This window comes from Protopterus annectens, chromosome 11.part0, assembly GCF_019279795.1.
Source record: "Protopterus annectens isolate FY-2018-M chromosome 11.part0, PAN1.0, whole genome shotgun sequence".
Lineage (NCBI taxonomy): Eukaryota > Metazoa > Chordata > Ceratodontiformes > Protopteridae > Protopterus > Protopterus annectens.
The window spans coordinates 1,563,944,907-1,563,960,389 of record NC_056745.1 but is presented as its reverse complement, the minus strand read 5'-3'; the positions used below and the strand labels follow the sequence as shown (position 1 = coordinate 1,563,960,389).

Here is a 15,483-nt window from a genome sequence, read left to right as displayed (position 1 = left end):
TTTCAACGGAATTTATCCAGGGCATTTGTGCCTTTAGCTTACATTTTCTGGACTGTATAATTTCCTTTCATGGTGTTTGACGAGATTTAGGAAGTGTAGCTAGTTTTGCCAGGAATCCGTTGATTTCAAAAACATTGTTTCCTGATTTTTGACTTCTACAATTGTGAAATTATGTGTACTATCTTATTTTATACGCAAGATACTAGATGCTTGCTAGTCTAATTTGCAGGCCTCAAGGTGTTAAGGTAAAAATATACCTTACCAAGAGGAGAATGTCTGCATTTTGAGAAGGAGACTTGGGTGTTCTCATTACCACTTAAACCAAATCCGTTTACTGTTGGTATGACTGCGTTTAAAAACTCTATTTATTTACAGTTACAACACTTTAGAGTGGAAGAGTGTTCAATGATGTCTGTATTACAGTGATCAAGTACCATAACGTCACTGTAAAGTACATTTGAAATCTGTCACTATGATTTGCTAAAAATATTAAAAGCTCCAAAAGAGGCGTCACATTGTGTGTGTGCGTGTGTGATACCTACAAAATTTTGCTCTGTTTCTAATAAAATTTGTGGATTTCTGGCAAATCTTTAAGGATTGGAGTAACTAAATAATGACAGATATTTGAGTTTCATGTTCCCCATCCTTAAGAAAATGCATATGTCTGAGTTTACGAGAGCGATATTTAAAATCTGTACCTGATGTTGGCCCCTCCCCCAACATTATTTTGGCTTTAGAACGCTTGCACTAACAAGTCGAGGTGTATGTGTGTGTGTGTGTGTGTGTGTGTGTGTGTGTGTGACGCGTGCGCATTTCTTCTGCCAGAATTTATTCCAACACTGTATTCTGAAATTAGTGCATTTGTTGGAATTGTCTGAAGAATGGACTTACTTGATTTTCGTGTATGTATAATATATTTCCATTTTAAGAGAAACGATTGTCTAAATAATTATTGCGAGTAATAAGAACTGACTGCCACTACCCTCATAACACTTAACTTCAGACAAGTGCCGCACCGTTTGCTGTCTTGTGATCGCAGTTTTACTCTCTGGAAGCGGAATGTTAGCCGTGTAAATATATTTAGTAGTATCAGTAGTCAAATGCATAGTTCTCAACTGTCCAGATTTTCGCAGAATGTCCAGATTTTTGCCTCATATTTTTAGTCTTTTCCTCACAAAAATGTGTGGTTTTCTAGCAAATTACTGGGATGATCCAAGGTTTGAAGTAGCTAAATAATGACATACATTTGAGTTTCAGACTTCATATCCATCAGAAAACGCGTGTTAACACAAATCCTCTTACTCTAATGACTTTCTACATTTATTAGAACAATATTCAAAATCTGTCCCTATTTTGGAGGGTTTGTCCCCCATTGTGTCACGCTCTGTCCAGATTTTTTTTTGCATTAAGAGATTGAGAGGTATGCTTGCAAACTACACGGATAAACTACGAAAATAAATTTAATTTAAAATAATTTTCCAAAGTGGTATTATTTATTGCTAGTAACACATTTCTAATAATATTGCATTGATTCAGCAAACCGGCGTATCTGTCCCCTTAGGATATTTAAAACAATGGTATAAGTTGTTTCTATGATTACGAGCAACGGAATTGGGTTTCTATGTACATCTACGTCTCTCAGTTGCTGATTCTGCTACACTTTTCACTGAAATTGTTTGTGCAGAACTCGGAAGCTGCATGCCTTGTTGATGTTCCACTTGGAGTGGCTTTGACTAGATCTTGATATTGAAAGTCACTTTTGTCATTAATAACAGAAACAACGACTTCAGTGCCATTTGATTTTGTTTCATTAATTTATCGACGGATGAAGTATACATTTAGTCAACTGCTATATCAAGGTCTGGAAGATAACATAAACAGGATACAACTTCATTATTGTTATCGATGAATTCATTATTCAATTAAATCCTGTTTATCAGCATAGTAGACATCTGATTCGCTAATGCGTGCGTGTCAGCGCGTGTTTGTGCGCGCACTCGTGTGTTCCGAATGTTACGTTATGAGTTTGCAAATTAGTATCTTATGAACTCATTCGCAGAATGTATGAACACAAGTGTGTATGTGTGTTTTACAAATGCTTATATATCCCAGTTATGGTTGCCACCTTTTCAAATGGCCAAAGTGGGACATTTTTGATACAAACATCAGATTTTAAAGACCGACACTTACCCACGATCATTACAAAGGTTAGAACTTAACTTTTTTGCCTAAATAAAAGCTTATTCTTGTAGCATTTTAGTTGCTTATTCTGTTTCTTATAACATTTAGGTATTTTTGATACAGAATAACTGTTTTATGCAACTATTACATAAAATATAGGAAATAATTTTGTCCTAAAATCTCAGGACATTTGCCATTTTTACAATTTTTTGTCAGGACACAACTGCCCAAAGAGGGACTGTCCCTCGCAAAGTGGGACAGGTGGTAACCTCCCAGTTGTTTTATGATGTATCACACATTTAGTTAAAAAAGGAATACGTACTATGCGGGGGGACTACTTTTACTTTTACTCAATGCTGAATCGCATTTCAAAGTTTATTTTTTCTGTCTTTGGTAGACAGTGCTAATATTACTGTATTTGGGGCTCCACACACGCGAATTTCAATTTCTGACCACTTATGGTGTACACGTTTGACCACTTCGTCACACAGTGTCTCAGTTTTGCTGAAGCATTGAAAGGTTGGCTTCAAGCACGCTTTTAAAAACAAATACAAACATTTAAAGCATAATTCAGCAGTGCAACTTCCTGATGTGGTTTTACGTACTGTTTATGAGATGCAGGGAAATTATTCCTTAACATGGGATTCGGAGGAAAGTTACCGTATATTACTTCATAGGTCTGAACCTGGAGACATTAAATTCTTAGCATCGACCTTTAGAAAACTTGGCAGATGGGCAGACTTAGAAGCATTTTCTTATTTTTTTCACAATGGAATGCCTTTATGTACTAGATCCCATATTATTGATAGTGAATCTTGGTAGAGGTTTAGTTTAAGTATTATACACAAATGTGTAGTAATGAGCATGCTTGGCTTTAATCATAGGAAGAACAAAGCTAAATCCGAGGACCAAAACCACAGGGCTATGCCTAAATCATAGAGGTTGAGAGGTATACATATGTAACACTTCTCTAAGTGTACTATAGTACTTCACACAGATTAAGGAGAACAACCCGTACTTGTCAAGTGTCAGTAGGTTGTTTTATGACTGGATGTTACTGTGTTTGTATATTTCATAGGTACAGTTAACTGGAGTGGTATTGCTTTTGTTTGCCTGGTGTGTAAATATTTCATTCAGCAGTAACTGTGTTGCTTAGTACATCTTATTTTTTTCCGGAATGGTGGTGCTTACATGTAGCCAAGGAACAGGTAAACAGAAGAGCTAGTGTGGGTTGGGGGAGGAATAGAAAAACAGAGGAAGTAGTATAGGTAGAAAGGTGGTATAAAGAACACGAAGAGGGATACCTTGCGTGTCTGTGTCCGACAACACGGGAAATGTGCATGGTGTAGGATTTGAGTCGACACATATTTTCTGAAATAACTACAGAACCAAAAGGTAGTGTTCGAAATAGCTATACTTTACAAACAGCGAATGCCAGAACGTTACAATTCGCCAAAGACCTCACGAATAAGTGCGTGTTCAACATATACCACAGGCAAAATAATGATAAAATCATGATAATGATAAAATCAGCTTTAATCCGTATGGATTAAAGCTGATTTTATCATTATTTTGCCTGAGGTATATGTTGAACACACTTATTCGTGAGGTCTTTGGCAAATTGTAGCGTTCTGGCATTCGCTGTTTGTAAAGTATATTTTCTGAAATAAAATAAGTCTAACTGCGGTGGCTATCATTATTTGTTGATTCCAAAAATGTACCACCATTTTTGAAAGTGCCACAAATTTTAGGAGGGGCAGATGGAAATTATGAGCTAAAATATAGTGACGCCTCTGACAGTCGAGGACAGATGAGAGCTCTGGATCCAAAGTCAACTGTACAGAACAGTGGTTTAAGACTTAAACTTTTACACTCAGTACTTTTTAATGAACAAATTTCATCAAAACTATATGGAACGATAACAGTTATTGACACAAAACAAGTGCATTTATCATTAAAAATTAAATGTTCAATCTTTGACGTAAGAAACATTGTTAGACTGGCTTACTCTTTCTTACACTGTTGGATACATTGTTAGAAATTGGAGCCCTTTGGATGGGTGATGTGTACCAAATTTGCCTAATTTAAATATTTGCACGTATAAACATCACACATTTTTTTAATTAATTTCGGTATAAAATATTCCTGATAAATATAACTTATGCTGAAAGAAGTCATCACTATGATTTAATTTCCTCTGAAATGCGACCGTGTGATAATCCATAACTCAAAATAGATGTGGTTGTTTCTGAAGTATAGTATCTTCACCAGGTCAAAGGTCTAATACAATTGCATTGGGCTGTAGCTGTCTGCATAGCTCTCAACCAATCAGGAAAAAAATCTTAGCAGAATCAGGGATAAATCCAGAAGTAATCAGGGACAATCAGGTGCAATTTTAAAATATTTGTACTATTAACTTGAACCACTAATGCGAATTACTATACATTTTCTGAAGTAAGATAAGTGTATGTCTCTAATTATTTATTACATGTAATTCGCTAGCTTTTCCCCAAAAATCACCAGTTTTAGGAGGGGTTAATAGGGATAGAGCTAAAATTTGAGTCAAAATCAGGGACGTCCCTGAAAATTAGGGACACTTGAGAGGTATGTTTATAAAAACATCACGGAAGGTACACCTGTTTAGAACTTTGCTGGGGGTCGCGATGTGTGCCCAGTGTTTATTATTTAGCCAGATAGTACAGTTATCATGCATTTCCTGTATTCAGTACAAGGGTGTAACCAGGGTTATCTGCATAATACCAGGTCAGGAACACAGGAGCCAATAGATGATGTGCATAATGAAGTGACAACATCACATCAGTGGCATCCAGGTGCGCCGCTGCAGAATCAGCTGCTTTTGTCCTTCTATTCTGCAGCTGCTCCTTGGGTTTGACTATGTCAACATTTGTTTTGATCATGACTTTCAGTTAGCCGAGGCAAAAAAGCCGACAACCACAGAACACCATCATCCAGTAGAACACCTACTTCCTACTCCAGGACTCCAGGTAAGTAACCACTTGGCCATCCTGTTGAATTTTGCCCCTTACCCCCACCGTAGTGTGATCTCAGAGTTGGTATATTTAGTTTGGGGGTGTGAGGAACAAACACATCACACATGGGTGGGTTTACTTTCCTTCAGTTTTACTATTTTTTCAGAATGGCCAAGCAGTTACTTGTATGTTTGGCCTTTGACTCAGTCCATGTACCATCATCATCAGCATCTTTTCAGTCTTCTGTCCATCTCATCATTGTATTCTGTGAAAACTGTCAACTAACTTTCAAACATCTAAGTTTCTTTGACCACAAATCCCTTTCCATGCCAGCAGTGGGCTGTCATACTGTAAAATCCCTTTCTCCACTATAACCTTCAGCCAATGTTAGTTAATTGGGACATTGTTAACCTCCCTCTAGTAGTGAGTGATGTGGCTGAGCTTCCTGATTGTCTCTTTGACTCTAAGCTTAGCAAGAACCTATGTCCTCATATATCCAAATGGACAGCCTCACTTCCCTCATCCCAGCTTATTTCACTTCCATGAAACATTAATCCATGCTGAAACATCATTGGCTGTATATGCTCTCCAGCCATTCCAGAGGACATATTTCTGATTACTTGTAACTCTCTTTACCTGTTCTTTCATAAACAGACTGCATCTGGTTCTGGCAGTCACACCCAGTAGCCTTGGTCCAAGAGCCTATCTGCATGTGTAATCCAATGGGCCCAAGTCTTCCGTAAGTCTACATTAGTGCTGTTCAGTGTTCCATCTAATGAAGTCATGTCGCCATCTCCAGTTTTTGGAGACACTAGTCTCGTACCATTGTCAAACTACCCCAGTGAATCCTAATTTTAGCTTAATCCAGTTTTTTAGGCAGTATTCTCAGACAGTGTAAGTTATTCTTTCAGTACATGGAAAACATGTCTCTCTTTCCTGGTTTACTTTTATGGTAATATTCTCAAACTATCTGACCCAAAACATACTGTTCATCCTGGAACTTTTCCAGCTTAAACTCCTAGAGTTCAGATAGCACAGAACCAGTAGACAATTCCACTGACTGTTTTGAACCCATCCCTGCTGGGTCTGCTATAACTCCTCTGGGGAGTTCAGCTGTTTTTCAGGTTAAATAATGCAGTTTTACAGTTTACTGCTGCACCTTTCCACCTGATAAAGTGTTGTAGAAATACGTCTGAATGGCAAAACGCAGGATGGTATTTCAAGTATGGTACAAATATATATGTATGTATGTATTTATTTAGCCAAGTTAGTCCTATTAGGCAAATCCAGTTTACAAATGAGTGCATTAACAATTGCAAAATATGGTTAAAGCATCTAATAATTGAAAAAGTCTTTAAAATTATTTAATGCAAAGTAGGTTAAATATATAGAAATGCACAGTAACAAGCACATGCAGCCATGTATATTACTAGGGTAAAAGTAAGTAACCCATCACAGGAAAGGACAGAAACAACCATGTGTGCATGAACTGCTCAGCTTCCTCACATCTTGTGCTTAACAAAACTCTCAACATTTTGTCTCCCAAATGAAGAACACTAGGCCTCATAATGTGGAACAAATGGGAAAAATGTAGAATACGTACTAATGGCTTACTAACAACTTCAGCTAGGAAGGTCATAGGATGGTTAAAATATGCTGGTTTTACTTATAAAAAATGATCTTTTAATGAATTGAGAGATGCACGTACATAGCCAAACTGGAAGCAAAGCTCTCTTCACCCAAGAATGGACTAGACAGTCAAGAGGAGAAGGTAAACACTTGCACCACACCACACTCATCACATAGTCCCTCAAAACCTACCACCACCAAAACACACACATAGAAATACAAAACACACAGCTACATTCATGGAGGCTCCCAATAAAAACCTGCCCAAGCAACAGAGCCCTCCAAAGCAGAAACGCAAGCAACTTCCACTCCCCAAAGCAACCCAAATGACACATAACCCATAAACTCAGTGTGCCACTCAACCATAGCCCATAAGGTATAACAACATACCCAATTCTCTAGTCATAGGTGACTCCATAGTCAGGCACATTGATGTTCCACTCACCAGGCTAAACAAGGAGAAAGTTACTGTCAGCTGCCTGTCAGGTGCCAGGCTCCGCTACATAATGCATGCACTCAGGTCACTCCACAACAAGTACAAACATGACTCTGTCATTGTCCATGTTGGTGTGAATGACCTGAGACGTACCTCCCTGGACTATATGAAAAGAGACATGGAGGAGCTGTCCAATCTTGTAGCCCAGGCAAGTATGACCCTAGCCTTGAGTAGCATCCTGCCATCACCCAGGACAAAATGATTGACTTCAACAATTGGCCAAGCTTCTGGTGTCATTCTAAGGGGATACAGTATCTGTTTGCCTGGGATGACATGATCAACAGACCATGATGCTTTGCCAGAGATGGCCTGCACCTGTCGTCCTTGAGATTCCGGATACTGGCTAATGCTCTTGCCACCCCTATAGTGCCTTTTTTAGGCAAGGTTCAAATGACAAATTCACCACCATAACAGGTACAAGCAAGCAAAATCTGAGGGTATTGCTACTCAATGCTAGAAGTCTAAACCTCAAAATGCACTCACTCGAGGCACTCCTTAAAATGGAGAACATTGACATTTGTGCAGTGTCAGAGACCTGGTTCAAGGCTCCAGAAAGCACCCCTGCATTACCAGGCTATAATTCATATCACACCTTTCGGCCACCTAACCTGGACCGAAACACTAAAGGTGGAGGTGTGTCTATATTCATTAAGGATATCCACATCTCCAGGCTAGTTGCTCAGCATACTGCATCCGAGATTATCCAAGTGCAACTAACTCTGGGCAAGACCACAATTGAAATTGTAGCTTGCTACAGATCCCCCACCATGCCCCAGGATTTCCACTCCTCATTTCTTGATACACTGGAAAATATTAGGGTACAACCCATCACCCTAATAATGGGCGATTTCAACTACCCCTCCATTAACTGGGAAAACTACTCATGTTCCAACTCTTTTGCTCAATGTTTTCTGGAATTCATAAATTTCAATGCCTTGGATCAACTTATCCACACCCCCACCAGGGGCAGCAATATCCTAAACCTGGTCATTACCAACATGGGTGACCGGTGTTCCACACCAAAGGCCAATTCCTCGTTGGTCAGACCCAACCACAAGCTAACCACCCTAGACAGCCACATCCCGCCCCACCCCTCCCACTAGAGAAACTACCGTAAAAAATTTCTCCAAAGCCAACTTCACGCTTCTTAAGACAGAAGTGGCAAACTTTGCGACACCCATGCAGATGGACAATAGAGGTATAACTGCTGAATCCTACACAAATGCACTTTATAAGCACTTACATGAGTGCATGGATCGTGCTATCCCTAACAGAATCAAGATGCTATTCTCCAAAAAAAGAAGCCAATTTGGTGGTCCCCTGCCATAAACAAACTCTACAACAGAAGAAAGAAACTTAAAACAGCACACCACTGAATACACCAGATGAATGCTGCCTGTCACCCAGTTTAAAAAGCACTTGGAAGTAAAATCAGGTTGGAGGTTGCAGGAGCAAAACAGGTCCAAAAAATGAAGAGTATCTCAAGACCAACTATGTAAAAAGAATGAATATTTATTTAAAGATGAGCACTTTCACTGTTAACACAGCTTCTTCAGATCTAAGTTAAAAACAAACAAACAAAAAAAAAAAATCTTAGATCTGAAGAAGCTGTGTTAACAGTGAAAGCGCTCATGGCCGGCCTTAGGCATAGGCCAACTAGGCGGCCGCCTAGGGCGCCAGTATAGCAGGGGCACTTTTCCAGTATTTAGTTGGTGTAGGTAGACCAGGATGGGGGCACCAGGTAATGTGTTGGGGGGGTGCCATGGAGCTATTTTGCCTAGGGCACCAGTTGACCTAGGGCCGCTCCTGAAAGCGCTCATCTTTAAATAAATACTCATTCTTTTTACATAGTTGGTCTTGAGATACTCTTCATTTTTTGGACCTGTTTTGCTCCTGCAACCTCCAACCTGATTTTACTTCCAAGAAGAAAGAAACTGTTGCAAAAAAGAGTAAAATCCCATGATTGGAGGAACTCCCTGGTCAGCCACAGTAAGAAGTTGAGATCCCTCATAAAATCCTCCAAAGCTAGTTACAAAAACAAAATCGCCACTGATTCTAAAAACAACCACAAATCATTCTGTAGCTGTGTCATGAATCTCAATGGCAACACTCAGATCTGCTCTGAGTTACAGCACAATGGCACTAAATATACAGAACTAACTGATATTGCCAACATCCTGGCAGATAGGTTCAGTGCTAACTTTACCTCCCCTCAAACCCCCTAAAGGACCCATCTCTATATCGGAAGAATGCAAAGTTCCTGTGATCACAACTGCACAGGTAAAAACCACACTATCCAAAGCCAAGAACACAGCATCCATGGGATCTGACAACATCCCAGGCTGCATTCTACATGAACTATAGAACATACTGGCACTCCACCTAAGTACCATGTTCAATCATAGCTTCACCTCAGGCTTTGTGCCCACTAAATGGCGCACAGTGAAGGTTATCCCACACCACAAAGGGGGAGCAACCACGGACCCTGTGAACTACCACCCCATTAGCCTGATAAGCCTGGTCTGCAAGGCCATGGAATGTATAATCATGGAACTTATAAACAAAGACATTGGTAATCTCCAAACTCTGGACCCTACCCAGTTCAGGTTTGTAAAAGGCAGATCATGTCTCCTAAACCTGACAGACTTCTTTGAAGCAGTCACCAAAGCTGTAGATGAGGGCAAGGTGGTTCACACAACCTATCTAGATCTCACCAAGGCTTTCAACACCATCCCCCACTCTGGAATTACAGATAAACTCACTAAACTAGGTATAAATCCCTATGTTACAAGATGGGTTGCCAACTGGCTCACTGACAGAACCCACACTGTGAAAGTAGCAGACTCCAAATCTGACTTCAGACCAGTGACAAGTGGAGTACCACAGGGTTTAGTCCTGGGTCCTCTCCTGTTTGGTATCTACTTCTCTGAAGTACAGGCTAACACAGAAGTTCTTTGGCTAACAAAGTTCACAGATGACTGCAAACTAGGAGCCATAATTGAAACTCCTAATTATGTGGACATCCTACAAAAGGGCCTCAGTGAGACAGATGCCTGGAGTCAAAGCCATGGCCTCAAGCTCAATGCCAAAAAGTGCATTGTCATCCCCTTTGGTAAAAATTCTGTACCCATGAACTACCACATAGGCAGTAGTCTACTTAACACAAAATGTGATGAGACCTTGGGACACAGATGGAAAGTAGTCTCTCCTTTGATAATCACATTGCAACAGTAGTCAGGAAATCCTTCTACATGGCACACCTCATCACAAAAGGTTTCTCATCCAGGAAAAAAGAGGTCATTGTTCCTCTCTACTCGTCACTCAGACCCATTATAGAGTACAATTCCCCTTTTGGTATGTACCTCACAAGACATCTACAACAACTGGAAAGGCTGCAGAAATACCTCACAAAGATGATTACTGGCCTCAAACAGATGCCCTAGGCAGACTGTCTCAAAAAACTCCAGCTTTACTCCTTCGCATATCACCTACTCAGAGGCGATCTCTGCCTAACATACAAAGTTGTTTCAAACCCAGAGCTGTTGGACATGCTCCACTTAATGAAATCCCAATCCCTCTGAGCTACACGCTCTAGGGACCTAAACCTGGTCACCACAATAAACAGAACATGCTGGAGGGATAGATTCCTGTCCCAGAGACTCCTCATACTCTGGAACAAACTACCTGTCTATATCAAACAAAAGCTCCTCATTAGCAGTCTTCAAGAAAAATCTTGATAATTGGATGGGAAATAGGAAATTCACCCCAGGGATCACTTCTGTGGCTCTGCTTGACAGTGGCACAGGAAAATAATTTTCTTGGATGGCGAAAGCCAGGGTAACTTTTTGTCTAGGCTTATATAGGCCCTAGGGCCCATAGCCTAGTACCTACCCATGAACCTATGAATTAATATGATTCCTTTCTATTTACCATGGATATCTGTTAAAAATTCCCATTGCCGAATGTGCCACAGATCCTTTTAATGTGGAACTTTGAGGAACATGAGCTTTTTAAGACCCCAGTTGAGGTACGTTCCTCGTAATGAGGTGTAGTTGACAGGTATGGTGCTTAACACGAGGGACACTTCATGTGTCTTTCCTGGATTCTAAGGCAACTCAAACTTAAAGCAAAATGTTGTATTGCTGTTAGCAACTTTCAGGAAAATGGGTGGCTTGGCACACCATTTTGTCCTTCTGACAAATATATATATATATATATATATATATATATATATATATATATATATATATATATATATATATATTTCCAGAGGGATCATTTCTTTGCTTGAAGTGAAATGATTCATAAATTTCAGAGTGCAGGGTGAAGACATATATGATGATACTCTGTAATTAGCCAGTCCAAGAATAAAAACTGAATCTTTTTTTTTTAATAGCTCATATGAAAAGGGTTATTTGAGCTAGTGAGAAAGACCACAAGGACCAAATACTGCCTTGGATAAGGATTTCCCATAGTTTTGAAAAGCATCTGTAGCAGTTTATTGATAGTAATATTACTAATATGTCTGTGTAGGGGGGGTGGGGGGTTGTGACGCAATACACACAACATACACAGATAAACGTGTCGTCTAGATAGGAATATATAATGCACACATACCCACTCGGGTAAATAATCAAATGAATATACGTAAATATAGACATCTGAGATTCCTTACGCTTTCTTGATTCCAAAGAACAGCCTGACAAGTGAGGCAGACAAATCAACTGGATAAAAAAGGTCTCCGTTTTGGCAACTTAACGAGCAAACAGAAACGTAATATAAAACGAATAAAGGTATTTTAGGGGCTCCACCCTCTTTATTTGGTTCAATATTATAACACGTCGCACAATAAGCAACCAATTTCACAGCTCTACTGACGATCCGACTGTTCGACACAACTTTAGTACCACAGCATACCTGCTGGCAGAGGTGAACCAGCATTCTTCCGATTTGTGTCTGATAAACCAAAAATTCAATAATTTATTGGGTATAAACATAACAATAAGCAAACGTAACAACAAAAGCATTAACAGCAGCAGCAATGATATTTTCACCGTTGGGTAGACATGTAGAAGAGAAAACATTTTAAACAAATGTTTGTTCGTCAGATGTCATGTATTGTTTATTTTCATGCACATCACTAACCCTGCGTTCCCACTGGTGGCTTTTCTGTGCCCTGCCACTGTCATTGAGTCACTTGAGGTTAATGGATGGATATGTGTGCGTGTGTAGGGGGGGGGGGGGGGGCATAGAATATGAAACACTGCTTGACTCCAGAAACTACGGAAAATGTACCTGAACAGCTGGTCCAGCAAATTCGCTTTGGTTTGTATTCTGCTGTCTACAAGAATGGACGGGTGAAATACTGATGTAAAAGACTGTTTTCCAGACTTGGATAGAATTGCAAAGACCCACCGCAATTCACAGGTCACAGCAGCAACAGGAAGATGCTAACTACAGCTATTATTAAGCAACCACTCTTGAGCTAACAGTATGATGGCATAGGCACACTGATTCGGATTACACCTTATACCGTGTCTTGTTTCAATCCACCCCTGTTTCAGCAGTTTAGTAAGAGGAGGAAAGGGGTGTGTATTAGAAAATGTACTGCCTGCTTTAGTGCTCTTTGTGATCCCGTTGTAAACCAATAGTTTGACATGCCACTCTTTCCCTACAGCTCGGAAAACTGGTATTAAGTGATACTGCACTTCCCAATTTCCTACCTCTACATTCCCTGCATTCCATGATTCTGGTAAAGAAAAGGAATACTTGTAGCGTAGAATATTTCCAAATTATAGTCCTAGTGTAACATAACTCTGGTAACTCAGCTCTGGCAGGTTTTTTTTTTTTTCCTTGCTCCTATCTTATTATGAAAAGGAAAGGTATTGCTACAGGCTAGAGTGCAAATCATTTGGAAATACTAACATTATTTAGCGGGGACATGTGCAGTCTTGTGTTGGTTTAAAATTACTTCTGAAGTCTGGTCCCTTCGACAGGATGATGGCAATAGCAAAAGGGCGGCACAGGGCGCTCAACACTGCCACAAAAGTGTAATAAAAGAAGTTGGAGAGCAAGTTCATCCTCTTGGTGCCCCGCCGTGTAGAGCACACAGCCTGCTTTGTAGACAAGCACTCTTTGTTGGAAGTCTTTTCACACGGAACACCTGTGAGAAACATATTCCGCCTGCAAGAGAGAACAGGTAAGATGGACATTTTTGTGTGTTTTTCTGCTTGTATTTCGATTGCCTTGTTAACTAGAATTTAACAGCAATACGACTCAAGGCTTTAAAGAAAGACTGTAGCTGGCAACTATTTTGAACATTATAGACTGAATATTGAATATGTACAGCTTTCCCTAATCTATGCTGTGCATATACTAAAATATTCGTTTTTTTTTAACTTTTGTCAGTCTTGAAACAGAGAATGTCAGTTTCAAAACACAGTACTTGAACCGGATGGTTTCACTGAACATCTCTGCGTGGGTATAAAACATACATCACGAGGGGACGGAACTGATGGAGTGATAAGCACTCATGAATACTTGGGTTAAGCCAGTAGAAAATTAATTATTTAGAATTTTGTAATACTGCTACCCGGGTGCAGATCCCATGTCAATACTGTGGAAGACAGAAGAAAAATAACATAATGACCACATCTTTTGATTTTCATTGTTTTATCCCATTGGTTTCGGGTTGCTGTATAACAGACTATATGTAGTGCCAAGCAAAGACCTCTGACTCTATCAAACCTAATACAAGTGACGGGAGTCTTTTTTTTATTTTTTGCAACTTCCAAAAATCAACTGTCTTGTTATTTACTGTAAATTTCAGAGCTGATCACGTATACTATGAAGTGGAGACCTGTATGTCTGTATGAATGTGTGTGTGTTTATGTATGAAAGTGATAATAAAAATGAAACATAGCTTATGTGGAGAGAAGAAACACTATTGCAACTGGGAAGCAGTTAATGTATTTAAACGGTTTATCTATACCTCTTAGAGCAAGAAACCTGGACAACGCCTGAAATAATGGTGGAACAAAGGCAAAGCAATAGGGTCAAATTTTAAATATTGCTCATATAAACTTAGAAAGTTGCTAGAATAACAGGATTTTAGCTAACATGGGTTTTTTCTGAAGAACATGAAGTCTGAAAGGCAAATGTATGTCATTGTTTAGTGACTTCATTCCTCAGATCATCCCAGAGATTTGCCAGAAAAACACAAATTTTATAAGAAGCAGACCAAAAATATGAAAATCAAAATTTTGGACATTCTGCAGAAATCTGGACAGTTGAGCGGTATGGGTTACCCGCAGAAAAGCAACAGTTACAGCTTTGCATGCAAGGAGAAATGTACAGCCACGATTTGTCTGTCATCTGGCTGAAAAATAATCACTTAACCAGACAGTGTCCCTAGGCTGAGTCTGAAAAAGGCCCCGGTTAATAAAAGCAAACAAAGAAATAATAAAAAGAGAAAACCGATATGAAGTTTGACCTACATAATGCCAATCTACTGTTGTAACCTCAAGCAACTTTCTGGTCAACGGTTTAAGCTTAGCTGAAAAAAAAAGAAAAGGAATAAAACAAATAAAACTAATTCATCTGGTCATTTATTCAGTATCAAATATGTCGGAAACGGGATCAGGAAGGATAAAGGGGAAAGAGCTTTTCAGAATTACATCAGGGAATGAGTGGTCCTCTGTTGCATTGCGACATCCCCCACCCCTAACACACACACACACACACACACACACACACACACACACACACACACACACACACAAATATCTTCTGCAAACTGTTGCAGACTGAGGGGTGGATAATGCAGCAAGCAGTACAGCAGGGCTACTTGCTGGGATTGGCTGGGCGTTCTCAAGGTGAACCGGCCTCCAATCAGTCAACCAGCCCCACCTTCCATCACCTAAACCAGTGATATTACAGATGGGGAGGGGGATTATTCCCTGTCTGCGGAGGGTAAGACGCTTACAAAACTAATTATCTTTCCAGTTTGGCAAAATCCTGCTATGCAGCAGTCCGAGGAAGAAGATCTCTTGGATCCAGAGAAGAAAGACAATTTTACAAAAGAAGGTGAGACCGATGATGGAAAAAAAGAGACCGAGAACGTCTCTGTGAGTCGTCCAGAGAAGACACAGACATAGCAACAGCCTGTCTACTTCACCTCCGTCAGGT

At 39.8% G+C, this 15,483-nt stretch overlaps 1 long non-coding RNA gene across 1 annotated transcript in view; it reads left to right on the top strand.

The window, feature by feature from the left end:
* The window catches only part of LOC122815960, a 161,148-nt gene that overhangs the window by 5,166 nt on the left and 140,499 nt on the right, over positions 1 to 15,483 (top strand). The window lies entirely within an intron of this gene.